Source organism: Arachis hypogaea, chromosome 4 (assembly GCF_003086295.3).
Source record: "Arachis hypogaea cultivar Tifrunner chromosome 4, arahy.Tifrunner.gnm2.J5K5, whole genome shotgun sequence".
NCBI lineage: Eukaryota > Viridiplantae > Streptophyta > Magnoliopsida > Fabales > Fabaceae > Arachis > Arachis hypogaea.
Genome location: NC_092039.1, coordinates 54,407,523 through 54,420,347, shown reverse-complemented (window position 1 = coordinate 54,420,347; position 12,825 = coordinate 54,407,523). Strand labels below are relative to the sequence as shown.

The 12,825-nt window shown below is 38.5% G+C and overlaps 1 non-coding gene across 1 annotated transcript; it reads left to right on the top strand.

Annotated features, from left to right (window-relative positions):
* Positions 1-11,784: 11,784 nt before the first annotated feature.
* Positions 11,785-11,888, top strand: LOC112798684 (small nucleolar RNA R71). Its single transcript, XR_003200283.1, has one exon. It is a non-coding gene; the product is annotated as a small nucleolar RNA R71 (small nucleolar RNA).
* The last annotated feature ends 937 nt before the right edge of the window (positions 11,889-12,825 follow it).

Below are 12,825 nucleotides of genomic sequence, written 5' to 3'. Positions count from 1 at the left end.
TATAACTTTAGCTACAGAGGTCCAAACGACGCGGTTCTAGTTGCGTTGGAAAGCTAACGTTCGGAGCTTCGATTTGATATATAATTTGTCATAGCTTCGCCGACGCCAGGTGACGCAAACGCGTGGGTCACGCAGACGCGTGACTTAGCAGGAACGCAACCCGCGCGGCCGCGTGAGCCATGCGGCCACGTCACTTTTTCGCGACCTGTACGTACCAGAATACGCTGGGGGCGATTTCTGGGCTGTTTTTAACCCAGTTTGCGGCCCAGAAAACACAGATTAGAGGCTATAAAGTGGGGGAATGCATCCATTCATAAGCAAGCTTTCACATTCACAATTTTAGGAGTAGAGGTAGTTTTTAGAGAGAGAGGTTCTCTCCTCTCTTAGGATTAGGATTTAGGATTTCTCTTAGTTTTAGGAGCGACTCTCAATCACAGATTCTTTATTTTTATTTATTTTCCCAATTTAATTTATGAACTCTTCCATGTTACAGATTACTCTTTTAAATTAATGTTATTTGAGGTATTTCAGTTTAATATTGCTTTCTTTTATTTATGCTATTATTGCTTTTACTCTGAAGACATCTTTATTCCAATAAGATTTACTTTTCCCCTTTTGGTTTTAGTTAAGAAATCAGTAACTCAGGAATTATCCAATTCAACAGCATAATTGATAATTGTTATCTTGCCAATTGAGTTGAACTTCAATAATCCCAATCTTTTCTTAGGAAATAAATAGGATCCGAAGATCAAACCAATTAATCCCTTGACCTTCCTTTATATTAGTAAAGGCTAACGAAGTGGAATTAAGATTCAATTATTATCACTACTGATAAGGATAGCTAGGATAGGACCTCTAATTTCTTATACCTTGCCAAGAGATTTTATTATTAATATTTTAGTTTACTTGTCATATAACATATTCCCTCCTTACTTCCAAAACCCCAATTTACAAACTCATAACCAATAATAAGAACATACCTCCCTCCAATTCCTTGAGAAGACGACCCGAGGTTTGAATACTTGGTTAACAATTTTTAAGGGGTTTGTTACTTGTGACACCCAAACGTTTGTATGATAGGACTTTTGAAGGTTTAGAAACTATACTTGCAATGAGGATTTATCCGCAAATTTCTAGACCACGCAAAAGTTCTCTCATCAGGCACCAATGCTCAGCTCACTTTGTGAGGTGAGCATTCCCCTGATGCTTTCCACACTACAAGGGAATCCACACAAGGCCTCAATGCTCAGCTCAACTTGTGAGCTGAGCATCCTCTTGGAACCAAATTCTTCCTGGGCTGAAAATTGAATTAAAAATCCAACTTAATTCATTTCTTCACCAAATCAAAAGCCCATCCAAATTCCAAAATTCAGGAGTAGAAAGTATATAAATAGAAGCTAGTTTGATGTAATTAGGACACACGGAGAATTACTTTTGAATTTTCCTTTTTACTTTCATTTTCATTTGAAGCTTTTACTTTTGAATTTAGATCTTAGAGAATTTGGAAGGAGAATTGATCTCTCTTCTTCCTTGTTCTTGCTTGAGCACTCTTTAATTTTCTTGCTTTGGATCTTGGGTGAAGAATTGAAGAACTTCTGTTTCAATCTTACCTTGAGATCTCTTGTTTACTCTTTTTGCATAATTGAATTTCAAATTCCATTTACTGCTTCATCTTCTAATCTTTATGCAATCTCCTTTCATTTATTTCTTCTGCAATTGTTCTTGTTGGATCAAGGAAGGATTTGAGATCTAGAATTGTTATCTAGTCTCTTCCACTCCTGAGATCTTCATCCTCCTTTAAACTGCTGCAAATTAAGCATCGCTCATTTTCTGTTTTTAGATCTTCAAAGCATTTTTACTTTTTCTGTTGAGATCTATTTCCATTTAATCAATCCTCTACTCTTATGTTTGTTGCAATTTACCTTTGCTTGTTTAAATTCTGCAATCCCAACTCCCAATTCCTTTTATGATTCAAGAAATTTACATTTCTTGCACTTTAAGCTTCAGTTTTTTACATTTCTTGCAATCTAAGTTTCTATGCTTTACATTACTTGCACTTTAAGATTCAGCCTCTTTACTTTCTTGCTCTTTGATTTACTGCAATATTCCCTTCTCCCTTTACATTCCAAGAAATTTAGCTTCTGTTAATGATAGACCACTCAACCAATACCTGATTCGCTTGACTAAATCAACCACTAAACTAAAATTGCTCAATCCTTCAATCCTTGTGGGATCGACCTCACTCATGTGAGTTATATTACTTGATGCGACCCGGTGCACCTGCCGGTGAGTTTTGTGTCGGATCATTTTTCGCACATCAAAATGCTTTCTCATGTTGGACCAAATTGGGGTCTGAGCGGATATAGTGACATGTAATCCTCCCAACACTTTGATTTGGAAATACATGTGGTATAATCAGTGACCATACTTCATCTCTTCCCAAGAGAAATTAAATCAAGGAATTGGGCAATTGTTCAAGCTTAGAGAGATTGGGTTGCCAAGGAATTGGAACCCAATCACTTAAGATTGCCAAGGAGATCAATAGATGCTTTGATTGAGGAAAAGATGAAAATGAATTTGATCCGGAGAATACAATATCTCCTGAGCCCAATAAATTCCCCATCTCTAATCTTATCCATTCTCTTTACTTTCTGCCATTTATTTCCATGTTCATCTCCTCGATTCCCTATTTAAGATTCTGCACTTTATTTCCTTCAATTTACTTTTCCGTCATTTAATTTCCTGCAACATCAACTACACTCTGTTTAGCTTAACTAGCATATTCTTCCAACTAACGTTTCTTGACCAATCAATCCCTGTGGGATTCGACCTCACTCTATTGTGAGTTTTTACTTGACGACAATTCGGTACACTTGCCAAAGGGAAATTTGTTGAGAGAAAAATTTTCATGCATCATGTTTATGGCGCCGTTGCCGGGGATTGATTTTGTATCAACAATGATTAAGTTGGAAGTTCACTAGATTGAGCATTTTTCTTTTGTTTGTTTATTTTATTCAGTCATTTAACTTCAGTTTATTTAGTTTCTTCCTCATCCCCTATCCCCTCGTTATCTTCTTTTTCTTTGAATTTACTTACAATTATGCTCACTAACCCACTAACTGTTTGATAAATTGCACAACTCATACTAACGATCACTCTAACAAGAATAATCACTTCATTTTATCTCTTACTGTGTGCTCTGTTAGATGTATGACAGGGAGAAGAGGCAGAGCTTCAACTTCCTTTGATTCAGAACTTGAGAGGACCCTCCATAGATTAAGGAGGAAAGCAAGAGGGAAAAGAGTCGTTGGTGCTGAGGAAGAGGAAGAGTGCTTTGAAACAAACATGGAAGAGAACTTGGAAAACAATTATGAAGGAGAAGCTCACAACCATGCCATAGAAGGCCCTGCAAATCATGCTGGGCAAGAGAGGAGAGTTCTAGGCTCTTGCATCAATCCAAACTCAGGAAGCTGTGGAAGTAGCATCCAAAAGCCCACCATACATGCCAACAACTTTGAACTAAAACCCCAGCTCATCACCCTTGTTCAGAACAACTGCTCATTTGGAGGAAGTGCCCAAGAAGATCCCAATAAGCATCTAACCACCTTCCTGAGAATATGTGACACTGTGAAGTCTAATGGAGTCCATCCGGATGTCTATAGGCTACTTTTGTTCCCTTTTTTCACTCAGGGACAAAGCATCTAAGTGGCTTAAATCCTTCCCGAAGGAGAGCTTAACAAATTGGGAAGACATGGTAAACAAGTTTTTGGCAAGATTCTACCCTCCTCAAAGAATTAATAGGCTGAGAGCTGAGGTGCAAACTTTCAGGCAACAAGATGGTGAAACTTTTTATAAGGCATGTGAGAGATTCAAGGACTCAACAAGAAGATGCCCACCGGACATGTTCAATGAGTGGGTTCAACTTTACATTTTCTATGAAGGTCTTTCTTATGAGTCAAAGAAGGCTGTAGATCATTCATCAAGAGGATCTCTAAACAAGAAGAAAACCATTGAAGAAGCCATAGATGTCATTGAAACGGTAGTTGAGAATGACTACTTCTATACTTTTGAAAGAAGCAACACTCGAGGAGTAATGGATCTAAACCACATGAATGCATTGCTGGCTCAAAATAAGATGATTACCAAGCAGCTAGCAGATCTCACCAAGAAGGTGGAAGAAAACCAAGTTGCAGCAGTCATCACTTCATCACCAACTCAAGAAGGAGTGAATATAGGGGAAGAAGGTGACTGGGAACAAGCCAATTATGTTGGAAACTCACCCAGACAAATCCATTATCCATATTCCAAAACATAAAATTCTGGATGGAGAAATCACCCTAACTTTGGGTGGGGAAATCAACAAGACCAAAGCCACGACCAGAGACGCCACAACCATAATTCCAACAATAATGCAACTCACAACCATCCCTCATATAGATCCTATCAACAACCACCTAATCTTAACCCACCATCACTAACTGAGGATAGACTTTCCAAGATTGAGACTCTACTTGAAGACATATGTAAAGAAGCCCAAGACAACAAGGTATTTAAGGATGAAGTGCGAGCTAATATCAAAAACCTAGGGGAAACCATCAAGAGACTAGAATCCCAAGTAGGGTATTTATCTCAACAGTTTCCCAAACCCACTGATGGATTTCTGGTGCACGGATTTTGTGATCATCAACAATGGCTCCAATAATTTGGTAGCTCTCACATGTGAATTACACTTACTCACAACTCCGCACAACTAACCAGCAAGTGCACTAGGTCGTCCAAGTAATACCTTACGTGAGCAAGGGTCGATCCCACGGAGATTGTTGGTATGAAGCAATCTATGGTCATCTTGTAAATCTCAGTCAGGCTGATTCAAATATGATTGGATTAGATATTCAAAAGATAAATAAAATAAACAGGAAATAAAGATAAAGTTACTCATGTAATCCAATGGTGGGAATTTCAGATAGGTGCATGGAGGTATTGTGTTCCTTCCGAATCTTTACTTTCTTATTACATTCATCCAATCATTCTTACTCCTTTCCATGGCAAGCTATATGTAGGGCATCACCATTATCAATGGCTACATCCCATCCTCTCAGTGAAAAAGGTCCAAATGCTCTGTCACAGCACGGTAATCATCTGTTGGTTCTCAATCAGGTTGGAGTAGAATCCAGTGATTCTTTTGCGTCTGTCACTAACGCCCAGCCTTCATGAGTTTGAAGCTCGTCATAGTCATTCAATCCCGGAATCCTACTCGGAATACCACAGACAAGGTCAGACTTTCCGGATTCCTATAAATACCTCCATCAATTCTAGCTTATACCACGAAGATTCTGATTAAGGAATCCAAGAGATATGCGCCCGGTCTAAGGTAGAATGGAAGTGGTTGTCAGTCATGTGCGTTCATAGGTGAGAATGATGATGAGTGTCACGGATCATCACATTCATCAAGTTGAAGTGCAACGAATATCTTAGAACAGGAATAAATCGAATTGGATAGAAAATAATAGTAATTGCATTAAAACTTGAGGTACAACAGAGCTCCACACTCTTAATCTATGGTGTGTAGAAACTCCACCGTTGAAAATACATAAGTGAAAGAGGTTCAGGCATGGCCGAATGGCCAGCCCCCAAACGTGGTCACAAGACCGAATGATCAAAGACTCCTAATAAACTAGTAAAAAGTTCTATTTATAATAAACTAGCTACTAGGGTTTACATAGGTAAGTAATTGATGCATAAATCCGGGGCCCACTTGGTGTGTGCTTGTGCTGAGCTTGATCTATCCACGAAATGAGGCTTCTTTGGAGTTGAACGCCAAGTTGTAACGTGTTTTGGCGTTTGACTCCAGAATGCAGCATGGAACTGACGTTGAGCGCCAGTTTACGTCATGTAATCACGAATAAAGTTCTGGATGTGTTTTTGGACTATTATATATTGCTGGAAAGCTCTGGATGTCTACTTTCCAACGATGTTAAGAGCGCGCCATTTGAAGTTCTGCAGCTCCAGAAAATCCATTTCGAGTGCAGGGAGGTCAGATTCCAACAGCATCAGCAGTCCTTTGTCAGCCTCCTATCAGAGTTTTGCTCAGGTCCCTCAATTTCAGCCAGAAAATACCTGAAATCATAGAAAAACACACAAACTCAAAGTAAAGTCCAGAAATGTGAATTTAGCATAAAAACTAATGAAAAAATCCCTAAAAGTAACTAGATCAGGCTAAAAACTTCCTAAAAACAATGCCAAAAAGCGTATAAATTATCCGCTCATCACAACACCAAACTTAAATTGTTGCTTGTCCCAAGCAACTGAAAATCAATTAGGATAAAAGGAAGAGAATATACTATAAATTCCAAAATATCAATGAATATTAATTCTAATTAGATGAGCGGGACTTGTAGCTTTTTGCTTCTGAAGAGTTTTGGCATCTCACTTTTTCCTTTGAAGTTCAGAATGATTGGCTTCTCTAGGAACTTAGAATTTCGGATAGTGTTATTGATTCTCCTAGTTAAGTATGTTGATTCTTGAACACAGCTACTTTTATGAGTCTTGGCCGTGGCCCTAAGCATTTTGTTTTCCAGTATTACCACTGGATACATAAATGCCACAGACACATGACTGGGTAAACCTTTTCAGATTGTAACTCAGCTTTGCTAGAGTCCCCAGTTAGAGGTGTCCAGAGCTCTTAAGCATACTCTTTTTGCTTTGGATCACGACTTTAACCACTCAATCTCAAGCTTTTCACTTGGACCTGCATGCCACAAGCACATGGTTAGGGACAGCTTGATTTAGCCGCTTAGGCCTGGATTTTATTTCCTTAGGCCCTCCTATCCATTGATGCTCAAAGCCTTGGATCCTTTTTACCCTTGCCTTTTGGTTTTAAGGGCTATTGGCTTTTTCTGCTTGATTTTTTTTCGCAAGCTTTTACTTTTTCACTGCTTTTTCTTGCTTCAAGAATCAATTTCATGATTTTTTAGATTGTCAATAACATTTTTCGTTGTTCATCATTCTTTCAAGAGCCAACAATTTTAACATTCATAAACAATAAGATAAAAAATATGAACTGTTCAATCATTCATTTAGAAAATAATAAGTATTGTCACCACCTCAATATAATTAAACTAAATTCAAGGATATATTCAAAAATCTTGTACTTCTTGTTCTTTTGAATTAGAAACATTTTTCTTTTAAGAGAGGTGAAGGATTCATGGAATTATTTATAGCCTTAAGACATAGTTACTAAATACTAATGATTATGAAGTAGAGACACAAAATATAGATAAACATGAAGCATAAAAATCGAAAAACAGAAAAAAATAAGATCAAGGAATGAGTCCACCTTAGTGAGGGTGGCGCCTTTTAAAGGTCCAATGGTGCTTTTTGAGCTCCTTTATGTCTCTTCCTTGCTTCTGTTGCATGATCCCTAGTGATTTTAGTGTTCCTATCCTTAGTTGCAGAAGCATGGGACCTTGTCTCTCAACAAACTTTCCTTCGGCAAGTATACCGAATTATCGTCAAGTAAAAACTCACCATAGAGTGAGGTCGAATCCCACAAGGATTGATTGGTCAAGCAACTTTAGTTAGAAGAATATGCTAGTTGAGCTAAACAGAATTTAGATTGAGACGCAGAAATTTAAATGACTAGAAAGTAAATAGCAGGAATTAAAGTGCAGAATCTTAAATGGGGAATTGGGGTAATGCTCATAAAAGTAAATGGCAGAAATTAAAGAGAATGGGTAAGATCAGAAATGGGGGAATCATTGGGTTTAGGAGATGTTGCAATTCTCCGGATCAATTTCATTCTCATCTCTTCCTCAATCAATGCATTCATTGATCTCCTTGGCAATCTTAAGTGATTGAATCCCAATTCCTTGGTAATTCAATCTCTCAAATCTTGATCAATAGCCAATTCCTTGGTCAATTGCTCATGAGAAGAGATGAAGCATGGTCACTGATTATACCACATACATTTCCCAATTCAAGTATTGAGGGGATTATAGTCACATATCCATCCCAACCCAAATTGGTCCAGCATGAGAAAGCAATTCTAGCATAATCTCTTCATTCCTCTTCCAAGGTTCCGAAGAGATCCAATTATGGATAGTTTCTTTTCCAAGATAACTAACCAATTGAATTAAGATTGAAAGCTTTCTAGTAAAATCAAGAGAAAAGATAGAAGAAGAAGAATGAAAATTAATATTGATCCATCAAATTACAGCAGAGCTCCCTAACCCAATGAAAGGGGTTTAGTTGTTCATAGCTCTAGGAATAAAAAATGGTAGAAAAGAAGAATCCATGATAGAAGTACAGAAAAGTAAATATCCAGAGAGTAGTTCTCCCCAATGCCAAAAGTCCCAAGCTAGTTCAAAACTACTCCTATATATACTACTCTTCATCATCTTCTAGTGAGTTCTTCAAGTCTTGGATGTGGGCTTTGGAACTTGAGTTGAAGCAATTCTCATCTTTAGTGGGCCCAGCTTGCAGAGAAATATGAATTAGGCTCAGGCACTTAGTGAGATTAATCGTGGAATACATTTCTGGGTGCGAGAACGTTAGTGGCATTCACCTTTTCCACTAACGTTCCACCCTTATATGCCCACGTTATTCTCTACGTTAGAAGTCTTAACGTGACTTCTAACGTTCCTTCTCAATTCTTGACCAATGTTAATGGGACTCACTTTTCCCATTAACGTTGGCTTGTGCCCCTTTTCGCAAACATTAATGGGAATCACTTTTCCCATTAACGTTGCTTGCCCTTTGCCTCCCACGTTAGGTCTTACGTTCGCTTAGCTAACGTAGCTCTTAACGTGGGCACCTATCACCTTCGAGAGCGTTAGTGACACTCACCTTTGTCACTAACGCTCTATTTGCCTTAATTCCCTACGTTAGAGTCCACGTTAACTAAGTTAACGTGGCTCTTAACGTAGTAATGAAGCCATCTTCCAATGTTAGTGACAAAAGTGAGTGTTACTAACGTTGGTTCCTTGAACCCCACTCCACGTTAACTTTCACGTTAACAATCTTAATGTGAGAGTTAACGTAGGCAATGAAAATGATTCAATGTTAGTGACAAAAGTGAGTGTCACTAACATTGGCATTATTGATCCTTGTCCACGTTAGAGTTCACGTTAACTTAGTTAACCTGACTCTTAACGTGGGGCATTGCCTAGTTTCCCAACATTAGTGGTGTTCACTTTTACCACTAACGTTGAGGAGAAACGTTATTGGAGTTCACGTTTCTCATTAACGTGGGGTCCTCCTTTCCTTCTACGTTAAGTACCACGTTAACTTAGTTAACATGGCTCTTAACGTAGGCTATGAAATGGCTTCGCAGGCGTTATTGGTGATCACTTTTCTCATTAACGTTGCAAGTCAATTGCCATCCCACGTTAGTAGTTACGTTAACTAAGTTAACGTGAATGCTAACGTTATTCTTCCATGCTTCATTTGACCTGAAATCAAGTAATTAAAATGCATCAAAGCTCTAGCCAAAATCATGAGATCATGCATCACTAAAATATCATGTAATTCTAGCAAAAATCTCATGAAATCATGCAAAATTCACAATAGTTGCTTGAATGAAGGTGTAAGTGTATTTTCACCCAAAACTTGCCTTGTTTAATAGGAAAAATACATGAAACTACCCTAAAACAGTAAAGAAAAGGTCAGTGAAACTGGCCTAAATGCCCTGGCATCAGTTGCTTCCAATAATTATGTGGAGGAAAATGTATCCCCTGAGGTATCTCAAGGATTTCTTGATGAGGGAATTCCTTATGCTCTCTTGATGTGCAGTCAAATGCTCTTCTACTGAGCCATGGAGCCTTGAGATGAATCTCTCCATCTCCCTTGTCTCAGATGTGGAAGCTTTTGTCTTCCCTTTTTTTCTTTTTTTTTGAGGTTTCTCTGGCCTTAGGTGCCATCAATGGTTATGAAAAAACAAAAAGCTATGCTTTTACCACACCAAACTTAGAAAATTGCTCGCCCTCGAGCAAGAAAAGAAAGAAAAGATGAAGAATAAGAGGAAGATATAGAGAAGATGGAGGGATGTGTGTATTCGGCTATATGGGTGAGATTGGGTGGGAAAGATAATTTGAATTTTGAAGGTAGGTGGGGCGTATGGGGAAGAGTGGATAGATGTGAGTGGTGAATGAAAAACAGAAGGGATGACCATGAATGGAGAGAGAAAGGGTGAGGTAGTTGGGGATCCTATGGGGTCCACAGATCCTGAGATGATCCTGTGGGGTCCACAGATCCTGAGGTGTCAAGGATTTACATCCCTGCTCCAATTAGGCATGTAAAATTCCTTAGCATACCATTCTGGCATTTAAACGCCGAAGTGGTGCACGTTCTGGGCGTTCAACGCCCATGTGCAGCATGTTTCTCGCGTTGAACGACAGTTCCATGCTTGTTACTGGCGTTCAGCGCCAGCTTTCCTCAGGGCATATTCCTGGCATTCAAACAATAGGATGTTGCTTGTTTCTGGCGTTCAGCACCAAATCCATGCTCTGTTCTGGCGTTGAACGCCAGCCAGATGCACCTTACTGGCGTTTAAATGCCAGTAAGTCCTTGCTCTAGGGTGTGATTTTTCTTCTGCTATTTTTGATTCTGTTTTTAATTTTAATAATTTTTTTTGTGACTCCACATGAACATGAACCTACTAAAACACAAAATAACAATTAAATAAAAATAAAATTAGATAAATAAAAATTGGGTTGCCTCGCAACAAGCACTTCTTTAATGTCAATAGCTTGACAGTGGGCTCTCATGGCTCTCATGGGCTTTCATGATGGCTCCTAGATATTAAGCAACTTGCTCTCCAGTTACATCTTCATCTTCTTCAGAGGAAGAATAATCTTCAGAGCTCATGAATGGCAGAAGGAGATTTAATGGAATCTCTATGGTCTCTATATGAGCCTCAGATTCCTTTAGGTCCTCAATAGGGAACTCCTTCTTGTTTGAGAGACGTCCCAGGAGGTCTTCCTCACTAGGATTTTCGTCCTTCTCCTCCCTTGTGTATTCGGCCATATTGATTACATCAATGGCCTTGCACTCTCCTCTTGGATTCTCTTCTGTATTGCTTGGGAGAGTACTGGGAGGAGTTTCAGTGACTTTCTTACTCAGCTGGCCCACTTGTGCCTCCAAATTTTTGATGGAGGACCTTGTTTCACTCATGAAACTTAAAGTGGCCTTAGACAGATCAGAGACTAAATTTGCTAAATTAGAGGGGCTCTGCTCAGAATTCTCTGTCTATTGATGAGAAGATGATGGAAAAGGCTTGTTATTGCTTAGCCTATTTCTTCCACCATTATTAAAACCTTGTTGAGGCTTTTGTTGATCCTTCCATGAGAAATTTGGATGATTTCTCCATGATGAATTATAGGTGTTTCCATTAGGTTCACCCATGTAATTTACCTCTGCTATTGCAGGGTTCTTAGGATCATAAGCTTCTTCAGAAGCTGCCTCTTTAGTACTATTGGATGCATTTTGCCATCCATTCAGACTTTGAGAAATCATGTTGACTTGCTGAGTCAACACTTTGTTCTGAGCCAATATGGCATTCAGAGCATCAATTTCAAGATCTCCCTTTCTCTGAGGCGTCCCATTATTCACGGAATTTCCTCAGAAGTGTACATGAATTGGTTATTTGCAACCATGTCAATAAGTTCTTGAGCTTCTGCAGGTGTTTTCTTTAAGTGAATGGATCCACCTGCAGAATGGTCCAATGACATTTTCAAAAACTCAAATAGACCATAATAGAATATATCTAATATGGTCCATTCTGAAAACATGTCAGAAGGACACTTTTTGGTCATCTGCTTGTATCTTTCCCAAGCTTCATAGAGGGATTCACCATCTTTTTGCTTGAAGGTTTGAACATCCACTCTAAGCTTGCTCAGCTTTTGAGGAGGAAAGAATTTATCCAAGAAGACCGTGACCAGCTTATCCCAAGGGTCCAGGCTATCTTTAGGATGTGAGTTCAACCATGTTCTAGCTCTGTCTCTTACAGCAAAAGGAAAAAGCATGAGCCTGCAGACTTCAGGATCTACTCCATTCGGCTTTACAGTGTCACAAATCTGCAAGAACTCAGTTAAAAACTGGTAAGGATCTTCAGATGGAAGTCCATGAAACTTACAGTTCTGTTGCATTAGAGCAACTAATTGAGGTTTCAGCTCAAAATTGTTTGCTCCTATGGCCGGAATGGAGATGCTTCTTCCATCAAATTTAGACGTTGGTTTAGTGAAATCACCTAGCATTCTCCTTGCATTATTGTTGTTGGGTTCGGCTGCCATCTCCTTCTCTTGTTTGAAAATTTCAGAAAGGTTGTCTCTGGATTGTTGTAATTTAGCTTCTCTTAGTTTCCTCTTCAGAGTCCTTTCAGGTTCAGGATCAGCTTCAACAAGAATGCCTTTTTCCTTGTTCCTGCTCATATAGGGAAGAAGAGAACAAGAAAAGAAAAAGGAATCATCTATGTCACAGTAAAGAGGTTCCTTATTGTTAGTAGAAGAAGAAAGGAATAAAAGTGGAGAATCCAATCACAAGGGTGAGGATATAGGCAGTGATTGGAGATGAAGAGAGGTGAAGAGAAGTGTTAGTAAATAAATAAATAAATAAATAGAAGAAGAGGAGAGATAGAGAATTTCGAAAATAATTTTGAAAAAGTAGTTAGTGATTTTCGAAAATTAAAGATAAGATATAGTTAAAATTAAAATTTAAAACAATTAATTAATTAAAAAGAATTTTTGAAAAAGGATGGGGTATTTTCGAAAATTAGAGAGAGAGAAGTAGTTAGGTGGTTTTGAAAAAGATAAGAAACAAACAAAAAGTCAA